This window comes from Ciconia boyciana, chromosome 7, assembly GCF_034638445.1.
Source record: "Ciconia boyciana chromosome 7, ASM3463844v1, whole genome shotgun sequence".
NCBI lineage: Eukaryota > Metazoa > Chordata > Aves > Ciconiiformes > Ciconiidae > Ciconia > Ciconia boyciana.
The window spans coordinates 48,360,309-48,387,086 of record NC_132940.1 but is presented as its reverse complement, the minus strand read 5'-3'; the positions used below and the strand labels follow the sequence as shown (position 1 = coordinate 48,387,086).

The following is a 26,778-nucleotide window of genomic DNA, read 5'->3' as shown; positions in this document are numbered from 1 at the left end:
TTAGATAACACTCGTAAATAGAGAATTACAACTCTTAAATAAAATGCAGTAAGCAGCTGTGGAGTAGGAATGTTATTTGACCAATATTTTCAGTATGTTGCATTGTTTCAGGAGTGCTTTATAATAGCTGAAATTTTCATATTCATTAGGACTATACAGTTTTCATGACTTTATACATACGTGAATGCAAGTACTGAAAGTAAAATGTACTTGAATATTCTTTTGAACAAGTTGCACTAACTGTATAATAGCTTGTTTGTGAAGAAAGTGGGGTATTTTTTTCCAGTTTATTGAAGCTCTGAAAGTGGATCTCTTCAGTACTGATTATTGTGCAAATAAAGTCACTAGTGAACTTAAACTTTAAAAAAAAAGTATTTTGGTGTCCAGTGATATGGAAGAGAAATAGATATTCTTTTCCAAAACTAATTTGATACTGGATTTAACCTCTGTGTCAAGTTTCATTGAAAACTAATTATTGCATTTGATTGACAGAGTTATAAAATATAGTAGTCTTAAGAGATAGGAGGGAAAGGGGGGAAATGCTGTTCACGGGACCCATGCTGTGGCTAGAAGAGAGACTATGGGATGCTGACATAAGATAATGGGGAATTAGAGGTACAGGCTGGGGCATAGTTGTAGAAACTAGGATGGGACGGAGATGGAAATGAGACATAGAAATTACTTAGGGGACACAGAGAAACTGTGGTATGATCACGTGGGTGGAGAGAATTGCAAGGTGTTCATGATCTGAAGGGAACTGGCATGGTGGTACGTGAAAGTTTGAGGATGAGTATAGAGAAATGTGGAGAGTCTGGATATATGCAGGGAGTTTATTCTAGAGGCGCTCATTTTGCATGGTACTGCAGTCTTCTGAACGTGTTTTTACTTCTATGTTTTTCTTTTGATCTTTATTATGGGGATAGACAGTCTGTTTAGAAAGTGCATGTGTTCCTTACTTGTGATTAGACTGTTTTTTTTGTTTTTTTTTTTAAATATTATTTGGATATTCTGCTGACCTTACAGGATGATGTGCATGGTAAGGTAAACAGAATTTGCCTCCAGCTCTTCTTTCCTGAATTCTTTGTCTTCTAGCATCCCTGTCACAACCTTGTTTTTTATAAATACCTTGTTTTTATAAAATACATATAATGAAAGGAGAACTATATTCACACTGTTTTTTTTAACTGCAGTGTTTTGTTCTTTACACTCTACTACTTGGACAGTTATAAATTCGATTTAAAATGAGGTTCATTAATTTCATAATTTGACTTCGGATTAGTAAGTATAGATTCCCGTAAAATTGTTTAGTTTAAAGAATATCTTGTAAAAGAAAATGTCGAATGGCAAAATTATTGTGGCTTGTTACAGGAGATCTTGTGGTTTTCATTTTGTGGTAAGAGCTGCAACACAAATATATTAATATTAAACACATCTGAATTCCCAATTTGTCAGAATGCTAAAAGCTGGCTTTTGGTCATCTGTACGTAATCTAATATGTTAGAGTGAATAGCATTGTTCTATTTTTACATCATTCTGGGTTTTCGATAAATGGTCATCGTGATAATTATTATTCTGAATACAGGAGATAAGAGGTAGTAAAGGAGAGGTGTCGATAACTTAAAAAAAAAAAATTCTCAAGTTTAACAGCTTTACTCTCCGCTTACAGAAATGATGGGGAATATAACAAAAGCCAAGGTGTGAACAGATAAAGGAGATTTAAATAAGCCTGGCACTCTTAACTAACTAAAAGATGTCTTGATATATATCTCTCTGATCATGTTTGACATATCTAGGTCATGTTCTCTGAAGACTATTATTAACGATTTAACCTTGGGTAATTGCAAAGTGTATTTTCTTCAGAGTAGTTTTTGATCAGGTAGGTGAGACAGTGAAAGTTTGTGTGTGTTCAACTGTTTGTAATAATTTGGGAGTCTAGTTAAAAGATCTGATGTCAGCCACCTGAGCTGTAAGGTGAAACATACTGTTCCCGTGGTGTATCACAGAAGATTTGCCTGTGTACATTTTGTCAACTGTTGTAAAATTCCATTTTTCTGGAAGCTGGGGATGTGGAAGAAATGACCTGTTAAATTTTCGAATAAGATATGCTTCAGGAAGAATGGAGTTACGTTGTACACTTTACAGCTAGTAGAGCTGTTGAAGTGTACTTGCACATTTGAACTGTCTGATGATACATGTTATAAAATGCAGGAAGGTAGTAGTCTGGGACCATCTACAATTTTAATTTACTGTGGGTTTTGTTGTTGTGGTTTTTTTTCCCCCCAGTCTGTGTAGGTTGGATATTTGTAACCCACTAGGGCACCTAAGCATTGGACAAGCTTTCTTTGAAATGTAGAATCTGTGTGAATAGAAAAAATGTGAATTATCTATCAGCCTTGGTTATTGTCCAGTTTCAGTGGTCTGGCTTTCAGTGTGGTGCGCAAATATTTGTTAAGACATAACTATGGGGCAGGAACTCCATAAGCTGGCTTTGCCAGTCAATAAAATACATAACGAGTCTGTGAATGGGAGCTTTTCTTCAATGGAACAGTTCCCTGAAGGAGTAAAAAGCTCAAACATATGGAGTGGAGGAGACTAAGCCAGTGATTGTATGGGTTCCTTCTGTGCTTACTTCACTGAATTGTAGACTTTAAAAAAAAAAAAAAAACCAAACCTAACCCAAAGCTGCCCTTCATTCTTCTCACAAGATCCTGGACGTCTTTACCTCACTAGTAACATCCATGTTTAAACACTGTACCCGGAGTTGTGGAGAAGACACGTCTTGGTCGAGAGAATCAAAGAACCTCAGAAAGTGTAGATGGAGGTAGAAGATTGAGTTCGTCTCTCCTCTTACGGCATATCTCATCTGGGGTCTTGCTGTTTATCAGTTTTTAAGTGACTGTAGAGGAGTGGAAGGCAGGTGGGGAGCTCAAAACGCTGTGGCTGAAGCTGTGACTTGCTTGCTTCAGTTCTGACTCAAGCTTCCCGTGCCCTGCGCTGTGTCCGAGAGATGCAAAAAGACATCTAGAGCAACAGCTAATGTGTATCAGTGAGGGAATCTTTTAGATTAAAACACTGGATGGTAATTCATCTTCAGCATGAAGATGAATTTCGAAGAGAAGATTGCTATGTTAGAAAATAACATTTTAACCCCTAGAGAACAGGGAACAAGCAACAGGGGAGACATCTTGGCTTCAGAGACAAACTGGGAGCTTGGAAGCCATCTGTATGCTCTGCGCACCAGGGGAGTGCTGGTGCCCAGGTATAAGTAGCATTTAGTCATTTTGCTGAAATACCTTGAAAATTACTAGTGCAAGGAGACTATGGTCTTCCAGTAACTTCCCAGTTCTGTGCAAGTGATGGACAAGGTGTTTGGGAGTCAGTGTCAGCAGTGATGCATATGGTATGCAAGAGTCTTCATACTGATATTAAAAAAGGAAAAAAAAAAACCTTCTCTTTCCTGGAGAAGATACAGGCGCAACAGAACGTCTTTTGCTGTGCCTGCACCTACCATGACATAAGGCTGGTAATGTCTGCTGCCTGCCCTGGCATGGTACAACGTGCATTTTCATGGTACTCGTTCTCTAATGGTGATACCCAGAGAAGTAAAGTTTGGGCACTTCTGCTGAAATGATGCCTGCTGTTCCATTTCTGACTCTTGCAGGCACTGTAGGTAAATGATGGAGATGTTGGCTGAATGTTCTCTGAAAGATGGGATTAATTTTCATTTCCTCAGAAAAGTTTGTGCTGTCATAATTACTGATTCCTCTCCCATAATTCCTGATCACAAATTCTGAATTATTTGTTACTTCAAAATAGCAAAATCATCGAATCATAGAATAGTTTGGGTTGGAAGGGACCTTTAAAGGTCATCTAGGCCACCCCCTCCCCCCACAATGAGCAGGGAGATCATCAACTAGATCAGGTTGCTCAGAGCCCTGTCCAACCTGACCTTGAATGTTTCCAGGGATGGGGCATCTACCACCTCTCTGGGCAACCTGTTGCAGTGTGTCACCACCCTCATTGTAAAAAATGTCTTCCTTATATCTAGTCTAAATCTACCCTCTTTTAGTTTAAAACCATTCCCCTTGTCCTGTCACAACAGGCCCTCCTAAAAAGTCTGTCCCCATCTTTCTTATAAGCCCTCTTTAAGTACTGAAAGGCAGAAATAAGGTCTTCCGGGAGACTTCTCTTCTCCAGGCTGAACAACTCCAACTCTCTCAGCCTTTCTTCATAGGAGAGGTGTTCCAGTCCTCTGACCATTTTTGTGGCCCTCCTCTGGACCCGTTCCAACAGGTCCAAGTCTTTCCTGTGCTGAGGGCTCCAGAGCTGGATGCAGTACTCCAGGTGGGGTCTCACCAGAGTGGAGTAGAGTGGCAGAATCACATCCTTTGACCGGCTGGCCACGCTTCTTTTGATGCAGCCCAGGATATGGTTGGCTTTCTGGGCTGCGAGCGCACATTGCCAGCTCATGTCCAGCTTTTCATCCCCCAAGTCCTTCTCCACAGGGCTGCTCTGAATCCCTTCTTTCCCCAGCCTGTATTGATACCGGGGGTTGCCCCGACCCAGGTGCAGGACCTTGCATTTATGTAGCATTTATGGAGCAGAATGTTATGGAACAGTAAGGAAATAAACTAACAAGTTGTTTCGTCAGTTGAGGCTAAGATGATGTTCTCTTTTTTTTTTTTTTTTCTACCGTGGAATATATCTGTGAGGATTTTCCTTTCATAGTACACTTGTATTTCATGGAAGTGACCAACAGCAGGTAGCCCAGCTGCACAGTCCTTGAAAGAGGTAGGACAGCTTGCCCAGAGGATTTGAAATGACTCGTAGATGTCAGTAAGGTAATGTATTGCTTGTTTTGGTGGGAACAAAGATCTGTAGGATGGCTGCGTGAAGGGAAAAATGAGCAATACTTACCTTTTTGCAGTGATGGTAAACTGAACCATTTCCATCTGGTGAAAATGAAAGTGACTAATTGAAATCCTTAGGAGGATGAAAATATATTCTGGACAGGTAGGAACTGCTTTGTTAAAAGTGAAAAAATTGCCTCTCTCTAACCTGCTACATTTACTCCATTTCTCTTTTTGACTTCTTTGCTTGCAAAGCACAGGCACAGTATACCATCCCTTCATGCTTTCCTGTGTTATGGTATTTTTAGCACTCGATCCACTTTTGATTTTCTGTATTGCAGAACAAAGTTGCTTGGTTTTTTTTTTAACTAGTGGCAACTAAACTGTAGAAAAATAATGTTGCCCTTTGAAAAACAAAGGGAAGTGCACGAGTACTAAATAGTTAATTGCTTGATCACATACATAAAATGAAATACTGGTAAGGAAACCCTAGCATTTCTAGAGCTTAGATGTACTGAGAACGATTACAAACAAAGGGAACTTGGTATCTACTGTTCAGGAATCTCAAAAATCAGGCTGGCTGGCACATCTAGGGTGTGGTCCTGCAAGGCATTTGGGCAGATTTAAACAGCTTGCTTTACTGAAAAGGGTGGTCTCACCTCAGCTGCCTTTACTCTCATCTGCATGCTCTCACTGTTTCTCTGTGCTGGTTCCATACAAGTAAATGGCAACTATAGTTAGGCTGACGTATTATTTAGTAACTGTTTGTATTTCCTCATTTTGCACATAATGGCATTCAGATTTCTGAGAAACAGCAAAATAAAATGTATAAAGAGGCATTTAGTTTGTTTAGGAAGCTGTAGGTTGAAAACTGTAAATATTTTTCTCATTGAAAGTTAATATTTGTTCTAGTGTCAGTATTTTGGAAATAGTCTTGTATTTTGTTGACTTTATCATCATCTGGTGAACATGATGCAGAATGGTCTTGAATTCCTTGGATATCTTGGTATGGGTGGATAGCCATGTGTGATTTACATCTATCTTACCAGTTTGAGATGAAAACAGAGGCAGATGAAACTAAATAGAAGAGCAGTGATGGAAACCAAGCAGCTCCAAATTATCCCTCTTCCTTTTACAACTGCTGTGTGCACTCCTTCCTCCCACGGCTGCTTCTTGGGAGCAGAAGTTAAAAGAACTGGTATCTGCTAGCATCAGTGCACTGTGTGTGAACACTGTAGTTTAAACAGGTAAATGGTGAAACTTTATTCTTAAATGGATTAACATAGCTGATCAATTTATATACAAGACAGTCTTGAATACTTTAAACAATTTAAAGGTTCTTAAAAATGAAACAAAACTCTCAAATACATTTAATTCTTTTCTGTATGAAACTTCTTTCCCTAGCAAGCTCTGATACAAGGGAAAAGCCCTTCTGAAGGTGTGCAGGCATGTAGCTAGGGCATGTTTTTTCAGGCCTTTGAACTAGGTTAGGAATGTGTCTCAAGATGGAAGAATGAATAGTTACTTGGTGCTTTCAGCCTCCGGGCTTGAAACTCGCAAGAGGAATGTTATTGTGTCTTCAAAGCCTGTTTCACACAAGTCTTTGTTGAGCAGGAACTTGGAGAGTCTTTGTATTATCATGCACAAAACAAAAACAGCCAGCCACCCAATTTGATCTAATTGGGCGGCGGTGGTGAGATGTTCCTTCAGTAGAAAGGCTCTGGAAAATGGGGTGCATATTTTTAATTAGGAAATACCCTTTGGAGCAAAGGGATTGCCTACACAGACATTTACCAGCTTGATAAAACTCTAATTACACTGATGCAATTCCCCATATGCATATCCCCTCTTTTCCCCTCTCTATGTAGTGCTTTCCCAGGAAGAGAGCAAATATTTACAATTCTTTTAAATTCTGTTTTGACCCTGAGGGTGGTGGTAGCACATCCCTGGAGAAGGCAAGCTGAGGTTGAGAAAGCGAGGTGGTTCAGGTTGAAGTAATTTTTATAATGCTTTCTCAAAAATAAACCTGTATTCAGGACTAAATGTGCTGTAATAGACTAATATTAACTAAATTAAGACAGGCCTTTCAATCAACATAACTATCAAGTGTTTAGAGGAAATAAAACCATTGCTCTAGTGAACATGATTGGTGAAGTATCCAGAATCGGGGTTTGAACTGCTAAAACCTTATTTTTGAGAACAGCAGCTGCTTCAGTAGATATCTAGAGAAATTTATTTTCATTTTGGGATATGAGTAGCCTAATTATATGAGTAGTTTATTCAATGTTGAGTGAGATCAACTGATACTGAAAAGATAGGAAAATGGATTTTCTTTCTAAAGTTTTTTAGTTTAAAAAAAAAGTAATGAACAATACTAAATCTGAAATTTTGAAGTCCGTAGTAGTCAAGCTCACTCAATTTCACCTACTAAATAAAGAGGAGGCTTTTAAAAAAAAAAGAATTGTCTCTAAATGCAACGTTTATTTTGTTAAGCAACTTCCTTATGTGTTCAGGATATTTTGTTAGTTTTTAGTTAACTGATAACTAAATACAGTGCATAGTATTTTACAGTTTCATCCTGGTTTTCATTCCAACACAGCTTGAAAAGTCATAAATATAAAATTTAACTAGCTAGTAAATAGTGACCTATATTGGTCATTAATTTTATGTCAAGAATCTGCATAAACATACACTAACAGTATTGTCTAACTAGGGACTATACCAACTGCTAAATTAAAAGGTTATATTGCAGATCGGCATGATTTAGTGGTTATCGCTCTTTGAGAATGACCATTAAGATCATAAAAAGATGTTTCCTCATTTGCTAATCTAAATTTGATTATTTTAATCACTTTAATTTGAATTAATCTGCTGTGAAGCCAAGTGTCAGTATATACATGATAATTAAATATATTTGAACTGATATGATTGTGCAGAAATAAAGTGTAGGCACAGAAAAGACCTGGTTACAGGACCTCATCTGATCCAGACGAGGAGCAGCAGACAATACATGAAATGGCAGGAGGTTGGGAGGGTGAGAGGAGAGGACAAAACCACAAGTACAGAGAAATGGTGGTTAAATGTATTGAAAGGTAAGAGTGACAGGCGGGCTTTGTAAATTGGCTGGACAGTTAGTGAGTGGGTCTTCTGTAAGAGAAGTTTCACGAGGTTAGAGAAGGCAAAGTTGTAGGAAGGGGTAGAGGGGCTGAGTAAGCAGCAGAAGAAATTGGAATAATGGTGGGAAGCTTATATTTCAGTTGATGTAATTGGGCTTTAATGGCTTAAATGATTCATGATCTTTTAGCTTGATAGGCGGTTATAAAATTTTAAACATAGGTATGAATAAAGTTACTTAGGCTGATAACATTGTGGGATTGCAGGAGTGGAAAGCATTGATGTGCCAAGAATTGTTAGAGGAAAAAAATGGTATAAGATGTTGGTCACATTTGTGTAAACATATTTTGGAGGAAGGTTTGAATGATGATCCTTCTGCATGAGTGTGCTATGAAGTATTTCTCATCTTGGCAGGGAAGGGGGGGAATCTTCAGCTGATGTAAATTGCTGTACCTACTTGAAGTCGATGGGACTAGGGCAACATGCCTCATTTTGGAATGTGTCGCTTCAATTTTTTTCCGTGTGCTGTTACTACACTGTTCTGTTTGAATTAATAGCAAGTCCCCATAAATTTTAATTAGCTATAGTGATGAGTTAGTTCTAAAATGCTACAAAATTATCTGTAATTTGATGTCTAATTTATCTCCTACCTTGGGTATTTCATCTTTTCCAAAAATTCTTTTCCTGAAGATTGGTGAGATGTTTGATCTGTTTTGATTCGAAGCTTGTTTACTTCTATGTTTGTTAGAGTAGCTCATCAGCTTTTATTCCTTTATCAAATAACTCCTGTGATGTTAATTGTGCTTTATGGATTTGGGTCACATTTCAGCATTTGCATTTAGGTTGAAGGAACAGGTAGAAGCAAAAGACTATTAGCAGGACTGCTATATGCTTAGAATAAACAGGACTACAGAATACTTAATGATAGCCTTTGCGTTATAGGACTCCTGTTGTTTCTAGAGCTTTGCAACCTGTTTGTGTTTTTAACTGATACACTCTTATGGTAGCTTCTTACTGATCTTCACTGTAACTTTTTGAAGGTTTTTGTTTTGTTTTTGTGAAGTCAGGAGTGATACAAATCACTATCTAGAGTCTGTTTTCATGCTGCTGGCTTTATCTGCATATCCTATAGTCATATTTGCAACTTCTACCGTTGTTGCGACTTTCTCTGTTCTGAGTCTTTAGGCTCAGTTCATGCAGGTACATATGACAGATTTAAGGCCAGAAAGAGCTGTGATAAGTACAGGTAATCATTCCACTTTAGAAACAGAATGCAGAGCGCAGCTTTGCCATCAGCTTAAAGTAATTGAAGGCCACACTGTGGTTGCTGTGTGCTTGACCACGTGTTCCTCTGGAGAGTTGGTTTTGGCATCACCTGTGGTTGCTCACAGGGGAGCACTTGGAAATCTATTTAGGAGGGAATGCTGGACCATTTCTCTAGGCAGCAGCTTGCTCCCAGTTTGGTTAAAACCAACTGTGAAGCGTCATCTGCAACATTCTTTCAGGCAGAATTTAAACTTCTTTTTTGCCCCAGTCTGGACTTGGGTTATTTAAAACTTCAAGTAGAACACCTTATGTGATTAGTGCCTTATACTGTCGTTGAAAGCACGGTTGTCTTGGCCTACACTACTGCTGCTTCTGGCCTGGGTTCTCCTTTTTGCCAACTGCAAAAACTGTGTTTGAAATTGCCTGCCTGCACAGTTGCTGTGAAACTGCTTTTAGTGAGGTATGAGCCTGACCAGCTGCGAGCTGGCCAGAACGAGCTGTACCAGCAGTCTCTCAGCCCCAGAAGCCTTCGCAGGTGTGCTGGGTTAGAATCAGAGAGGTTTTGTTGAAATGGATTTGCTTCTTCACTCGCCCTAGAGGTACTAGTTTTAAGTGTGAATGCAGTGTAGGTGTATTTATGCTGTTGAAAAAAAACACTTCTCCATTATGGCTTGTTTTGGTTCAGGTGAAAAATCATAAGCTGTATCTGAGAAAAGGCGTCTCTTACTGGCAAACCTACTGCTTTAGTATTCATACTAGTTTAGCTGTCTGTGTTAGTCATCTTCTCAAACAAACCTTTACCACCAAAACCAACATCCACACTGACAAATTAGCCTTTCCAGTTCAGATAAGGTTATATGTATGTGGAAAACATTTTCAGGTGAAAATGAAAAATATATGTAATGGCTTCAGACAGCTGTCTTTCAGACCTTCTGATATAGTTACTCAAGATGTCATATGAGAAACAGGCAGGATTCCCACCTTTCTGCCCCCAATTCTCGTTCAAATTTAGTGATTATAGGAGGATTCAATAAGTAACTGACTACAATAGGACACATCAGTCTCCCTGAAACATTTCCTACTGATCTCATAGCAACTCAGATGAGTCTGGGGAAGAAAATTTTTGTTCTTTTATTAAAAAGTCTTTTGCATATTGTCCACTGTGCTGTGATACAAAACTGAATGTATGTTGTCTGGCAGATGCATGATTGTAAAAACAAAACTTGCTTTTAACTATTTGTTGAACTTCGAACATTATGATCTATGTTAGGAAGTAACATCTTAAAGATAGCTCTGCCTTTCTGCTGCTCCGTGCAACATTTCCAGATGTATTTGAGTACAGTTGGAGGATTAAAATGCTCCGAGAGCTATTACAGTCATCTGTAGCTTGGCATTTTTTTTTCTTTGCCTCAATTTTCTGTAGCTTTCTGTTTTAAGCCTTATTTATTACGAAGTGTTATTGCATTCCGTTTGTTTTTTCAAACTACCATGTCATTCATTTGGCAGGAGAGGGGGAAGGTTAAAGTTCCTCCTTACCTCCTCCCCCTCTCTGCAGTGAAATTTTTGATTGTTCTGTTTAATGAGTCATTTTCTCTACAGCTGAAGTTAATTTAGTGGCTCATCCAAACAATGAGTATTTTCTGAGCAAGGAAGTGAGGGAAGTTTAGTTCTTTCCCCTTTTTTTTTAATATAAAGGTATGTCTTGGATGTCTCCAAATAAACATGGAAAAGAACACAGACACAGGTTTCTTACTTCTTTGGAAAAAGAACCTTAAATGTCGTGTTGTATGAGCTTGGCTTACTGTGCTGAGGTTATGTTCCTCCTCTTCATAGACTCATGGAAATCCACTGATCCAGATGGATGAGTGGTTTTCTTCCACCTTAAGTAGCTCTGGCAGTGCAAATATTTGGCATCGTCTAGTGGATGTGTTTGTCAGTCAGTGACAGGATTCCCCCAAGTTCATTTTGCTTCAGCAGCTGAAGGTCACACAACACACTCTTTTCAGTTGCCATCTGGCAGTTTATTATTAGCAATGTTATGGAAACCAGAAATAAGAAAAGCTGGACCAAAACATTCAACGTGTAGTTTCAGATGTTCCATGCAAGCTCAGTTCACCGATGCTGTGTGGTGGCATCTCCTTTCCAAAGGCCGCCCAGCCATTTGGCATTTGAAGCAGCTTCACCTTCTGCTTGAGACACATCTCTCCAGGGTTTCTTCCTTGTATCCGCATATGCCTTTGGATCTGTTTGCAGTTTGAATTGCAGTGCCGTAGAAAAATAGGCTTAGTTTTTATTTTTCTGTACCACAGTTAAATTTTTAAGCCACATAGTCCTTTGTACCGTTATCCTGAAGGCAGCAGGAAGAGATGACTTTGCTAATGTGTTTGCAGGTAATGTGTTGGAGGTATTTTATAATTTAAGAATTGTTAACAAAACGTCCATTGACTTCACTGGAGCGGAGTTTCCTCAGTACTGTAGACAGAGTAGAGGGAAGTAGGTAGGGTTTGCAGTGCTGTAGTGCTGCTGTATGTTCAGAAATGCTGTTTTCCAAGGGTTCTTTATCAGTATTTAAAAGCTGATAGTGAATGCTATTGAACTCTTATTTTCTCTAGTTTTTTCTTTCCTGTAGAAGTGTATGTGTGCATTGGAGTGAGAGTTGTGTGCTTTGTGATGTGTAAGCCAATCTGCCCAAGAGCATTGTTTTCCAGAGAAAAAGGGTAATCAAAGATTTGAAATGAAAATCACTTGTGAAATATTTCTGACGTGTATGTCATAGATTTGTAAAATCTGTTTTATACTTCTGTTTGTTGAATATAGGGTGTTCTGATTTGGCTGAATAATACCAAGTTATTGTGTGTCAGTGTCCTCACACACAAGGCTTTGATTAAGCAAGAAAAAAATGCTACGATGTTAAAGGCTGGCCTATGTACAAACTTGCACAGAGAAACAAAAAGTGTGAATTAAGAAAGTTAGCATTTTAATACAAGTGTTTTAATATCATGCATAATAGTGACTGGTCTGGGCAAAAGGAGACGATGGCATAAAGTGAAAGATTCATTTAGACCTTTGGGGAAGACACAGAGACATTTCATAGCAGATCAGGGTGCGTGGTGTTTTTGTGGGGGTTTTTTTTGTTGTTGTTGTTGTTTTGTTTTTTTTACAACTGGATATAATTTTAACCAGGGTAAGTTCAGTGACTTTGTTTGCTTATGTGGACCGCAGGTATGAACAGCTATTCAAGATTCAGTCATCAGCTCAAGTTCCGTCTGACTAAACCAGATTTGCCCCCCTCCCCCATAAGCCCTTTACGGTTTTGATCACAGTGTATGACATTATATTCTTGTGTTGAATCAGGCTGCTGAGCTGAACATGCTGTCTGATTTGGACCTCTTCTTTCCCAGGAAGAGGAAAGGGTTACTGGAGCAGGTGCGGTTACATACGTGCCTCTGAACAGCCTCTGGACAAGGGAGAGTTTGTGCCCTGTCAGTTCAGAGCATGGATGGGACTGGTACACAAATACCTGTGTGAGGCTTTGGGCATGCTTGTACACCATCCTTTCACTGCTACTTTTTAGACTGTCATTTTGAAGAAGCGTTCTTACGCCGCTCCCATGCTGCCACCTCCTTCGTCCGAATACAAGCATTCCTGTAGCTGAGCAGGCAGCTACATCAGGGACCTCATCCAGGCTAAAAGTAACATGGCTTGGGGAGGGGAGAAATCAATTTTTAATTCAGGTTCAATTCATCATGCTGCTACGCAGTCCCTTGTGCTTGGGCAAAGGAGGGGATGCTGTGTGCAGTGGGGCTATGTAAAGTAGGTGGGAATGCTTACAGCAACAGGACAGTAGACATGAAACCATGATCATCTTCTCCTTGAAACATTTTCATTCATTTTTCAGAGTGCTTATTTCATTGGGGCAGGACAGTAACTGTGCCTTGAGGCATTATACTGGTGGTGTGAAGCAGAAGGGGCTTGGTCTTTTCCTGCGTTAGGATCACAGAAACTTTCTAAGTCTAATGGCTGGAAGTGAGCCTTATGCACAAAGGTTCTTTTGTTTTGTTTTTGTGTAAACCCATTTGATGTTAAACAGCCAAATCTCATCCTTTATGGTTAGTCTAGTGCATTTTTTAGAAGCTTCCGGGCTTCCTGTTTAGCTTTCAGCCCCTGCTCCAGAAAGGTATGCATCTCCTTACATGGTCCAGTCTCATACCTGCTAGGTCAGGGGTACCAAAATGGTGCTGGGCACCTCTTGTTAGAAACCTGAATTTCTGCTTAGGAGTGTTAATTACTCTAGTGATTTTTCTGTCTTTCAGCTATAGAGAGTTTTGTGGGTTTTTTTTAAGAAGAATTCCAGTTATTAATAGAAATGGGAGTGATTGTGCTGAATTATGTAGCAAGATGGGGGTTTTGTTGTTGTTTTGGTTTGTTTTCCCTTGAATAGCTATCCTGAGAGGGTATCTGTCTTCTCTCTCGGTGCTTGTGGAAGCATACAATGTCTTGCTCCTTGGGAAATGTGTCACACTAAACTTTCTGTAACAGTTAGCTAGTAGAACAAATACAATGTTTGAGGCTTATTCTGTAAGCCTGTCATTATCAACAACAGATGAACTGGTAGTTTACCTTGCCCAACATATGACTTCAACATGCAGGGAATAAATAAGTAATTTACTTTGCTGTTAAGCAGTAGGAGGGGGACACTTTTTTGTGCCACAAGGCAGATTCTAGGTTGTTTTTCTCAGCTCTACAAGCAAGTATTTTAATTTGGACTTTTTACCATCTTACTACTTATTTGAGAGTTAGGAACAGATGTATGCTTAATTGTTTTTGTAACCAGGATTAAGTGATTAAAACTCAAGGCATTATTTCAAAGAAGGAGAAATAAAGATTTTTCCTCATGTTTCAGGACTAGAAAGATAGAGGAGGGGAAAAAATCATGAACTTAAAAGAAAAACCTTCTGGATCTTTTCAGGAAACGCCAAATAAAGAGCAGATCCCAAAGACCAAAGTTAGTTAATGAAAATTTTTACTTAAAAAGGAGAAATCTAGAAATTAATGTATGGGATACCTGGTGGGTGACCTCTGTAATGGGCTCAGTGGGCTCAGTTTGGAAGCAATAACCACATCACCTAAGGCCTCTGGCCATGAAGGAATTAATAGAAGCCATGCTACTGTAACCCATTGCTCATCATCTGACCATACAAATGCTAATCTGGTGCATCATAATAGTGAGGATGTATTTCTAAAGCTTTAGATGATGGTCACTTTAAAGACAAGTGGGGGAATGAAAACGCCCAAGTGCAACTCCAAGCACTCTCTTTTAATGTTGTGTGTCCTGCACTAGTCTGCTAAGCATAGTTAAAGGTAAGAAGCCTCGCTGTTCGGATGGAAGTTCTCTGATGTGGATGTAGGAAGGATGTTGAATAGTTACGCAATTGCAGCTGTATGTTCATTAATTAATGAGAAATAGCTCGGCTGTGGCCTTTGGTAACTTGTATATGCGGCTCATGACATGTTGAGAAATATTACGCTGTTATTTCCATGTGCTCTGATGTATCTTGTCTCTTTTTTTCCCTATAGGTCTGCGGGGGCAGGGACTGTCGTTTTATTTTGTTTGTTCAGCGGCCAGTAAAGTGAGGCCTTCAACTGTGACTGAGGCTCCTGTATGCTGTTGCAGTGTAAACAATACGAATAATCATTATCACTGGTTATCACTTCAGTTCCTGTACAGCACTGGCTGGGCGTTGTCCAAATATGTAACATTCTGGCACTGCCGAGATTCAAAGTCTTCATGAACCCCAAATCAATAAGCCTCACCTTGTTCACAGAACTCGAGTTGTCAAGCTTTCTCCCCCTCCTCCGTCCGGGCAGCTGTTTCTGCCGAAACTTGTCCAGAAGTGCTGGCACTAGGATTTTTTTCAAGCCTGCATCATAAAGGTTGTAACCAGGAATATGATGTATATACCAGCTTCCTTTCCTCTGTATTTAACTTTGAATTGCATGTGTGATTGCTTTCATTGCACTGTAATCTGTCTTGCTGTTTCTACTTGCTGATTGGTATTTAAGAGTAACAGCAGTCTTCTTAAAAAGCACATCTTTCATTATTTAATAAGAATTGGATCCTTTTTAACATCAAGTGATATTTTGTTAAAAAGCAAATGACAGATGATCTGTCTTTTTTCCCTCCCCACAATCATTACGTGGCTTGTGTAGTGAGCTCCATATACCTTGTGTGAGCTACACATGCAGCTTCTTCTCAGTGCAGTGGAGCTGAGACAGCTGTGGTCGTTCCCCCTAAAACAACCTGGAACTGTAGCATTTTGAAGAGGGAGGATAGTTTCTAACTCTTGAATTTTATGACCCCAGTCATCTAAATTTAAATCTTCAGTGATTTCAGGGATGATGAAACCAGATAGCTTGGGAGGTTCCTCTTTTGGGGGCACCTGAGAGAGAGCACCAGCCAGACAACTGGTACAGACAAGCAAAAGGCATCGAAACGCACAGCGCAATCACTCGAGCCGTGCTGGAGGGAGAGCTATATTTAACAGATACAAGTGCTAATAATGAGACTTCAAAGCGAGCACACCCTTTCCTTCCACAGCTGTGCTCTGCCATGCAGAAGAGACAGGGTAGTTTTCCAGTGGAAGTTTGCTTCATGTCTTTGCCTTGGGGAAGAAGTTCAGAGAGCTCTGAAATTAGCTTAGAATTTCAGAAAGGCAAAAGGGAGAGAGGAGATACGAGGGTAATTACGAATTTTGATGCCAAACCCATCACCCTGAAACAGAAGATTTTTTTAATTCCATCTTGTACTTCAGGGGATAAAAAGGTTTCGGGGTTTTTTCCTCCCCTCTGTGTTTCCTTTTACTTTGAATTTTTACAGCTTTTTTTACCCACTGCCAGTAAAAGATCCCCTCTGTTTCTTGCTGAAAGCTGTTTGCTTAGCTTTATTGCAGCAGAAATAGACAGTTGGGCTATCTTTTTGGACAAAACATTCACAGTCCTTCTATAACTGAAGTCCTTTCCATAAGGTAGGGTATAGCTGTGATTCTGTTTATTTTCGAGTGGTTTTTCCCCTCACATATGAAGCCATAAACTGTAAAGGGAACTTGATATACTTGTACTGTATTTGCAATTTAGATTGTAGAGAGTGTTTTGGAGTGCACATGTTTGGCTGCCAGTGAAACCACTGGCTGTGAGTCAGAAGGCACCGAACGTTGTTTTCAAAAGTGTCCTTAAGGATGAGGTCACGTAAATGATGGAAAAATATTTCAGAGTGTTCTGAGAAGCAGTAGAAGGGTATTTCGTATCCTGTGAGTAGGTGACCTGAGGGGCCGGAGGGTACACGTCAGCTTTCCTAGCCTGTATCAGTCTGATAAACCATTTTAGAGGAACTAACAGGGAATCTAAGCGTTACACTTGTGTGGGGCAATTTAAGGCTGGGAATTACTGGAGACTTAGTTTTCTATGCAGCTTTCCTTTTTCTTTCACTTCAGCTGTGGTCCCATTTCTTGCCTTTCTGAGTTAATTTAAAAATATTTCTAGATCAACCATTTAACTTTTTTGTGTCGTTTAGAAACCATCAAATATTTACTTTTAGATATATTTTGTTGTGGTGGAGTTAGACACTTAAGTACCTCAAGTCAAGAACTGTAGTGTCACAGACACCATAGGAAGCATAGGAAAGCTGTTAAATGAGGTTTATTTGCTGCCCGGCTTTGCTTCTGCTTCACGGATATGTTTTAATGAAGGACTAACGTGGCTCGCTGAGAGGCAGAACAAAAATACTCTTTTTGGTGCTACCTACTGCGCTGGTTTGGATCCTAAGCTGGAAACGTGTCACTTGCAAGTGTTAAATATGAAGAAAATACCTTGTTGACTCTGAGCTCCGGGGCCGTTTTGTTCCGGTCCCTCTCCCGAAGCTGCGGTACGTGAGCGCAGTAAATGGGGCAAAGTTCAGTCCCTCGTCCTGAGCTCGCTGGTGCTTGCTGCGTCTGCTCCCTCCCGCCAAATGCGATCCAGCTGCCGCCTCAGCAGAGCTGGATTGCGATTTCTATGCCTCATCCTGTTTATTAAGGTGTATGCTGTTAATATTCTAGGTTGTTACTATTTTAAAAACGTTATTACATGCTAAAGCTGGCTGGCAGGACAACTGACAGCTTTGTTTTTGCTGCTGCTGGAGAGGCCAGAAAGAGTTTTGAGCAAGTAGGAGGTAATCAGCTGTTGGAGGAAAACCTGTTCCACGGATAAACTGAGGATTGCATTCTCCTGAGTCAGCACAGACTTGAGTGAGCACAGTGCTTATAAGCACTAAATTAACTTTTCTTTTTAGAAGTGCATGTGCAATATTTTTTTAATTATCACTGGCAATATAGATAGTGTTTCTTTTGCAACTTGGCAATTTGTTTTACATTGTACTTCGTTTTTCTTCAGACTTTTTAATTAGTATCGCATGCTACAAAATGCCACTTCCTTAGACCATCAAATCTTGTATTTGTTTTGTGCAAACCACGTGGCTTATATTTCAGTAGAGCAAGTGACAGTGTTATCTCTAGTAGGAAACTTTAAGTGCTCCACCTATGTGAGCATAATTCATGACAGGATCTGTGCCACTTGCATGTGTAGTCCAAGCGATGCCTGTAATGCTAAGGGTTTGTTTTGTTTCAGTTGCAGAAGCGTCTTTTCAGCAACATGTACTGGCACATCTCTGTTATGCAGTCTCCCTAAATGTTTTATAGGTTTCCTGAGGCTTGATAACTAGGATGTACTGATCTACCAGCAAAAACCATTATCATTTACCTAAGAGGTACTCTTAAAGGATTGACAGAATGGTGTAGTTTGATCTTGCTGAAAATTCTTGGATGAAACTGTTTTAAGTTTACTCCTCTATACTGTATCCATTACCTTGTAGTCAAGCATGACCAATTCATAAAAGATGTAGAATAATAGATAATAATCTTAGATGCACTAACCTGTCATCATCATGTGCCTCATCTCCCTTAATAACTTAATGCCTTAATAGATGAAAGTCCCAGTCCAGGGAACCTCAAATTAATAATTGGCTCAAATGGAATAGAACAGATACAAGTGAAAACACGTAAACACTGTAGTCAACTGAGGGTAAATACATCTTCCATTCTGATGTTCAGTCTGTGATTTGGGACTAGACTGACCACTGCAAAGTGACTTCTGAAGATGGGCAGGATGGACTGTGTTCAGCTCAAACATTCCTGGGGCAGCCTTTCAGAGCCTCTAAAATGACTGTGAATGTTTCTTTGGTCACTGTGGATAGAGGTATAAAACAAGAAGTATCAAAGTTGTAAGCGCAGCTTTAAGACAGTATGTTAATTTAATTTGTCAGCTCCTCAGTTTTCTCTTATTAAGTACTGTTATGTTTTAAAGGGAGTTTAATATTTTTTAATGGCAAATGCAGGTTAGAGAAACCAAAAGATTTGATCTAATGAATAGAGCAGAGAATTGGGAAGAGGAGAGAGATGAGCTGTAATGTTTGACACATAGCCCTTGCTTGTCTTAAACAGATTATAAATGATGTTATTTATTGCCTCTGACTTATGTGGGGCAGATTGCTTTTTAGGGGAGGACTAGATGTGTACATGCCAAGGTAAATGCGATAGTAGTCTTTTTCTGCTTTACTAAGTTAAACAAACTTGGGATGTGCAGGGTAAAGAACCAAAAACCTGGCTTAGCAGGCGCTAGTATCGCAAATGTGTGTATACTGGCAACTTACTCGCTAACAAGTTGTTGTTGCATATACAGGTTTCAAAATGTTTTGAAAATAGGTTCTCCATACAAAGGTTGTAAGGAAAATAAAACTTGAAGAACTGAAATAGAAGCTGTGTTAAGGTTTCAAAGTAAGAGACTTGTCTCTTAAGACTTAAACTGTTCATAAGGAAAAGACAGCAGACATACTGTGAAGTTAGCAGTGGAATTCTAGTGTTTTCTTCATGTTATGAAATTGCATCTAAGGTTTTCTGATGTCATGTGTGATCGAAGTGCACAGAACATCTAGAGCTGGACAAGGTAGGAAAGAATTTGTAGGATGAAAGGAACAGTGTTTGAGAATGGCTTAATTTTAATGAACTATTCGCACCTTTTGTTTAAAAATGGAAACAGACTTACTCTGAGTGCAAAGCTTATTTAAATTGTACGGAAAGTGGAAGATAGAAATTTGTATAGGTAGGAATGTTTGGGTTTTTTCCCAAGAGAACTGTATCCTTTAATAATGTTAAAAATTGTTTTTACTTAAACATTGAGGCAAAGACCTTTCCCTGTTTAGAATCGGAAAATAAAAGCATATTATGTGAAGAAACAGTGATGCAGCTGAATTGCTCTTTCCTGATACTCGCCAGAGGAATTTGGAGCTGCTGATTCTGTGGTCAAGATTGAGAGGCTGCAACACGTAGCACCATGCAGCTTAATGCTTCAAGCTATTCTCCCTTAAGTAGGCACTGCAACAGCATTAAAATCTACTTTGTAAAAATTCCTTATTACACAAATCCTTCTTTTTTTTAATTCTTCCCCAAACTTACTGATGCTTTCCATGTTTGATAGCCTTTCATTTGCTTCTGTTCTGAACTCCCCCGCTCCTTCCACAGGGTGGTTTGCCTTTTTCACCTGCTTGGGAGACTGAAAGGCAGCTCTGACTCCTTCAGAAAAACCCTCTGGCCACTCAAGTTGGTAGAGGAAGAGGAGAGAAGCTGAAACTAACTCCCACTTCAGCTTTCAGGCAGGAAAGCATCGGAAGGAGATTTCTTTATTGTTCTGTGGAAGTAGGTTACTAATAGCGAAGTCACTGAATACTTTTCTTTCCATTTAAGAGTGGAAGGGTTTCTTGGTTTTGATTCTTTCTCCTGGAGTGTTTTTTAACATCGAGCTATTTGGTGACAGATCTGTGGAGAACATGCCAGTAGTTTATTCAGCAGAGCAGCAGGTTGAGAAGAGCTGAGAAGAGTGACTGCTTTGCATAGCTGTCTGCATGCTCACAATTTCTGTACTCTGCACTGGACAGTCCTGGTATTGAAGGGAGGGCTTGCTGTGATCATTGGTAATCAGGTTCAAAAGCTTCTGTGTATTTAGTGTGACTTTGCCATACCCATTACTGAGCATGTTTTGTTACTTCTGACTGGCTGACTTACAGGAAAACAAAACAAAAACCTGCTATTTAAGAGACAGTGCACAAAAGTTTACAAGGTTTTTCATTTGAGAACCAAAAGTAAGTTTTCTTCTTTTATAGATTTTCTCCTTTTATTATTCATTATGTCCCGCTTTACATTCATACTGGGGAAAATAGAGTTAAGATGATGGAAACTATTCTAGAGGACAAATGGCAGACTAGGCTTCAGCACACTCGACGAAAGTGCAGTGCTTCCAGCAACATTCAGTTGCAGAAGGTAACACCCCATTGGTACCAGGTACTCCAGAAGCACTTGCTCTGGGCTGCTACAACGTTTCTTAGCATTCAAAATATCAAGAAAAGAAAGTCAGTACCCATCCATCACCTGATCCCAAATGGAAGATTCTTAGAGAATAGGGGTTTCTGAAAACAGATCTGCTGAGCAGAACATTCAGAAAATCCCAACACACACATTAGGGGGAGGATGGAGAAAGTAGATTTCAAACCTATATCTGTTGGAATCAGAAACTCATTTACACTCTGGAATCTGGAAGTCAGTGGGGTTCTTTTGTTTTGGCGAGGGGATAGGGCATTTTTTCAGTAAGTACGGTATATGCTAATTGTTACGTGCAATGTATAAGCATCTTTGAAGATGAAAAATACAAAACGAATGTGATGTTTATATTTGTTAGGAAGCAGTCTGTTCCAACAAACCTGAAATAGACTCCCAGGTCTACTAGGTATGGCTAAAAAAAAAGCTTTCTCTTGTACAATCACTGTCTAGTCAACAGAATCTGATGAAACTAATTTTTAAAATTGATGATTTTTTTTTTTTTACCTTTACAATTGCTACTTTTACTACATGAAGTTTCTGTAATACATTTTAGGGGACAGCCCTTGGCAGTGCTGCACACGATAGATGATGATTCCTGTGGTGGTATAACAGTGCTCAGGATGCAGCTGAGCCAAAATACTTACTTTCTTGAGAAGATCTTACATTAATCACAGAAGTTCTTAAGGCTTTTGTTTACAGCTACTGGTTAATTTTCTTGTGTCATAAGCTGTTGTAGCCCTCTAATTTGAGTAAGGTTTTGTTTAATATCTGTTGGTATTGCGGTGATTCAGCTTTGCCCAAATACAGAATTCTTTAGCAGAAGAATCCTGCTTTGATCTTCAATATGATTTTTAATTAGAATAATCTTTTTTCTCCAATGTTGCTTGGATTTTATGTTAACTTTTTAAAAGGTAGTTTTGAAGATTTCCTTGACAGTCATTTTTCCTTGTAAGGTAAAAGTGAGGACTGATAGCTGACAGATACAAAACGACATTAGGAACCCTGCTGTCTGGTTGTCATGCTAGAGTATCACCAGAGTTGGTGTTACAAGAGATCTGATTTCCTCCGTAATAGTGGTCAGGTAGCTACATCTATGACCAGTCTACAATTCTATGAACAATCCATTGCAGGTTTTGTACTGTTCTCAGTTATCAGTTATGGGGGTGTGATGTGTGTGGGTTTGGTTTTTTTTTTGTTTTGGTTGAATTTTGCACCTGATTTCTGTCCTGCTTAATAAATCTCTTATCTCTGGTAATCTTCCCACAATGACAAAACTAGCTCTAGTGGTCTTGATTGATCTGTGTTGCCTTCCCTGTGGCTTCTAGACATCACTCAAACCAACAGCTCGATTTGTTAACTTGCACCAGCCTCAAAATAATTCCAGTTCTGATGAAAAACAGTATTACTGTTACTTTTGGGTAGTTAGATGCTGTGTCAGTGCTGAGGAATTCCAGAAGGCCATCACGTAACTAAGTGGGCAAAAACGCGGTAGATGAATGTCAGCATAGGTAAACATAGGTTTTTAAACATAAGTTTTTTCCAGTAAGGAAAAAATTATACTAAACCATGCTTGTGTGATGTTGAACTCAGAACTGAGGGTTGCAACTTGGAAAAGAGGCCTTGTGGTTGTCATTGACAGTTCTCCAGAATCATTGTCTGCAATGTGGAGCAGCAGCAGCCAAAAAAAAAAAGCCAGAAAACCATGGGCAGTGCCTTTTGGCATAATCAGAAAAAGGCACTGAGGACAAGAAAAAGGTGTCATTTTGTCAGTATTGAAAACACTTGCGTGCCCACCACATTTTGAGCACAGGGTGCAGTTTTGGTGTCCACATCTTAAGAAGGAACAGTTAGTACCCTTAGTTTAGGAAATGTACAGAGAAGGGCAACCCTCAGTCTAAGGGGATAGCATCACTGCCTTGTGTGGAGTTGTGTAATTTAAAAGGCCTGATTTAGAAGATGAGAGGCTGAGAGGGGCAATATGATCAAGTTTTACAAGATCGTGGAGGTGGTGGGTAAGGTGAACGCAGAACTCTTGTTGACAGAGACCTTGCAGTACCAGAATTACAGGACACTTGATGAAACTGGTTGGGAATCAGTTTAAGACAGATTAAAGAAAGTATTTGTTTACACAAAAGGTAGTCAATTTATGCAACTTGCATGTTGGATGTTTTGAAAACAGGCCGTGTAGGCAGGTTCAAAACAGGGTTAGGAGAGTTCATGGTCAGCAGGTAGAGTGTGAGGGGAGTGGACCACAGAACATGGTTTACGGGTTCTCTCTAAAGAGCACCTTTTCTGCCCTGTTGGAGGCACATTCTGGACTAGATGAACCATCGGCCTGACCCAGCTGGGCATTTCTTATATTCCTGAGCTCTCAGGCTTAGTGGGATCTTTTTGTCATTCACTCAGAATTATATTCTTATTCACAGCAGGGTTAGATGGGAGGCATGAAGCTTCCCTCTTTTTCTTCATGTTCAGTAAGCTGCACCTCCAAGGGAGACTGTTGATCTACTTGCTTAAATTCATCGGTACTGCAAGCTGAGATGGCTATTGTTTCATAGTAAGCTGGAAAAAATTTCTTTCTTTCTAGCCAGGAAAAAAGTACTGGGGAGTCCATCTGGGAATGTGATTCATCTGGGTCACACTCATCATTTTCCTTTCAGATTACAAGGAGAGGTTTAGGATAGTGCTCAGCTATTAGTGATAAGATTTTATTTAGACATTGCTGCCTTCAGTTTGTGGTGGTAAGCAGGTACACTGCTATTTATGTAACAAGACTCCAAATACACTTTTTATCACTTCATCGGTGTGACATATTCCTTGGTATTTGGTTATGTCCCAGTGTGCTTTGAGAAATGCGAGTTGTTCTTCCCCTGCCTCATCTCAAAGTTACCAATGCTACATATTCATGTGGTTGGACCAGTGGCTGGACCTTGCTCGTGAGCGAGAGTAAAACCCACAGCTAGAAGGCATTGAATTCTAATCTGAAGAATGCGAGTAGGTCCTTTGTTAGAGTCTAGGATAGTATATTACACTATTTCCAAGTAAATGTGTTTGTTTTTTTTTTAAATCCTCACAAAGTTAACTTCAGTATAGCAGTGGCTTGTAGGGTGGTAACCACTGGTAACTGGAAGACAGTGAGCCTAGTGCTGTTAGTGGTTTTCTTTGTTATATTTTTAGAATTAATTTGTGTGGAAATCATCTAAAAGACATTAATAAAGAGAACTTGGAGTTTTTGCATAATTTTAAGACTGGAGAGACTGCAAGGCTGAAAAATGGCAATTTGAACAAATGCTAAAAATGGCATAATAAGAAAAATAGAAAACATGGTGAGGGTATTCCTTTCAAAAGTGCTGGGTTTTTTTGTTTTATTTTTAACTTCAGTTTCTTACAGAGAAATAAATGTCCCATTTTTAAGGTAATGTTCTACAATGTGTTTTATCCTGCAGGAAAACTTCATTAATGAAAAGTGGTAGGTTATATCTAAATCTGGACACAGTTGGGCTTTACCTTAGTCTAGTGTCAAGCTGCTTGAGAATCTGTCACTAAGAAGGCCATGCTAGCAATAGTTATTATTCATGTGGATATATCCATCTGAATTTTTCTTGCTGGGGCATAGTTGTCTTGGAAGAACACTGAGTATGAGCCCTGTGAAAGCTTGTCCTGCTTTCTTCCTGCCTTCCCTGTCCCCTCTTTCTCTTTCCATAACTCTGCAGTAAAATTTGATAGCTCAAAGTGTAAATTAATCTTAAGTTATATGAAAGTCTTTCCCTGAAAGAGACCATAAATCTCAGCAGTACACTTCTACTTCTTAGAATACAGAAAAAGAGCCTCTGTTTGGGGACGGGGGGGGTGTTGATTTTTTTTTTTTTTAAATACTGAATAGAAGTGTATAAAGTAAAGCTTGCTCAATAACTTCAGAACCAACCAACCAAAAATCTCCCAGCTTTTCTTCTTTGGCAAAGAGAATACTTTCTTAATAAATTATGAAATACTTACATTAACAATGTCAATATTTACTATTCTATGAACAGTCTTTAATATTTACTGTTTGAGCCAGCTCTGTACCATTTTCATTCATTTTTGAGAGTGTCTAGTGTTTCCACCTAATGCAGTGAAAATACTCTTAAATGTTGATACTGTATTTAGTGACCAAAATAATCTTTTAATTTGCATTAAATGAGTTTGATGAGGTTATCTAAAAGCCATTCTTGGTGGGTGGTAAAAAAGCACTAAAAGAAGACAGAGTGGTTGGTAACATGATGAGCACTGACACTGGAGACCTGAGCTTAGAAGTGTTAGGATTTTGGTTGATTTGGTTCCAGTCATGGCATGCAACAGGGAAAAACAAACATATAGAGAAAACCTCCTTTGCTTTTTGTCCCTTTGTAGGATGTGTCTGCCTGAGCAACTCTGCCAAGCTTCACTTTTGCTGTTCTCTTACCATATTATTGCTCTAGTGATGGGGGAGGAGGATGATGGTGATGTAGGTTGTTTTGTGACTTCTTTTTGCTCCCTAGAAATTATCAGCTGTAAGGAGTGAAGGAAGTGGGCCGGGAATGAAGTCTTCCTCAAACCTGTTTGGTTTTTTATGGAAGGCCACAGTATAAAGCTCCTTAGATTGCTTTGCTGGTCCATTGGTAGCCCTACCACTTCTTCAAATATTATATTGCTACAGTTTGATCTACACAGGTGATGGCTGGCCAGTCTCTGAGGGTAACGTGGAGTCCACCTCTGTAGCACAGGGAAGTGTGCAGGGGCCCACCTGAGCCTGTGTGTTGCATACAAGTATTCAGGGATTAATGTCAGCATCTTTTGATCCAGGGGAGCTGAAAGTACATGTCTGAGTATGCTTTGATGGAGAGAGCATTTAACAAATGCAGCAAAAGAGGAAGTGCGAGAGGCTGAGATTCTCTCTGTGGCTAAGTAAAGCTGTAAACTGCATACCAGCAGTGGTGAATTCAGTGCTCTCAATATCCATTCAAGTGGCCTTGCTACTTAAAGCATAGGTATTACTCTTCTGCAGATGGGTGCTTACAGGTAATGTTACAGCCTGATCACTACTGAAAGAAGAGAGCTAGAGCTCGCAGCCTAGAAGACTGTAGCAACTTCGTTCAGTTCTCTGTTTCTATGAAAGTTGGCTTTTTTCCCAACTGTATTTGTAGAGCAGAAACTGAAATCCAGTCCAACTTCCTAATATATATGTATTCCTATGAGCAGTTGGATTTGAAGCTTTGCTTGGTTATTTAGCTTTGAGAGGTTGGCGAAAGCTGTCCGAAATACTCTTCTCTAATAATGAGGTAATTGACCGTAACGTAGCATGTCGGGAAGGCTTCCTGGGCAGCTGCACCCTACAAGCAGCTAGAGGCATAAGGAGAGGCAGTGGAAAACATGCAGCTCCAAACCAGACAGAAAGAGGGGACAGGCAGATCTACTGTCCCCAGCTGCTGCTGCAGGCTGCAGTACATTACCATGAACAGAAAAGATGCAGCTTGGTATCAAATGTAAAAGGAGCCTATTAGAAAGGGAGAAAAACATCTGATAAACTGTCAAATAAGCTGTATTCTGAGTTCTGACTAGTGCGGGGATGGCAGCCTATCTGTTGCATTTGAGGTTAGAATGGAGGAATTATTTTAATAAAAAGATGAAGTGCTGAAGGCTACAAGCCTCTGTCTGCAGGCTGGATCCCTGTCCTCTCTCTATCACAGGTTACTGGTGCCGTAGAACTTTAAACATCACAGTATTCCCATGGCAGCATCGCTAATCCAGCTGCCACAGTTAGGAGTGACCGTAGCCCTGTCACATGCAGAGATTACTGAAGCTACTAGCTAAAGTCTTGCCATTGATATTTTGCACAGTCAGCTTCTCATCCCTGAAGTTCTGTGAGCAGAAAATTCCTGCTGTTACTCTTGGAGAAATACGTGAAATATCCACATAATATCTTCAGCCTATCTGTTCCCACAAATCACGGAGTGCTTTGATGGGCATGGTTGTTCTTTCCTGGGTGTTCTGCAATAACATATTCATTATGAGAAGGCTGAAGTCATCTTGTATAGTTTCAAAGTTAAGTTTAACACCTCCTTGGAAGT

The 26,778-nt window shown here is 39.6% G+C and overlaps 1 protein-coding gene across 2 annotated transcripts in view; it reads left to right on the top strand.

Moving 5' to 3' along the window:
- IRS1 (insulin receptor substrate 1) overlaps positions 1-26,778 on the top strand; it is a 56,034-nt gene that overhangs the window by 9,521 nt on the left and 19,735 nt on the right. The window contains exon 2 of one of the 2 annotated variants that reach the window (XM_072867367.1): positions 14,808-14,942. The exons of the other annotated variant lie outside the window; for it this stretch is intronic. The gene's annotated coding sequence lies outside the window, so the exon portion shown is untranslated. Of the gene's footprint in view, positions 1-14,807; positions 14,943-26,778 lie in introns of those variants that run through there. 2 annotated transcript variants of the gene reach the window in all.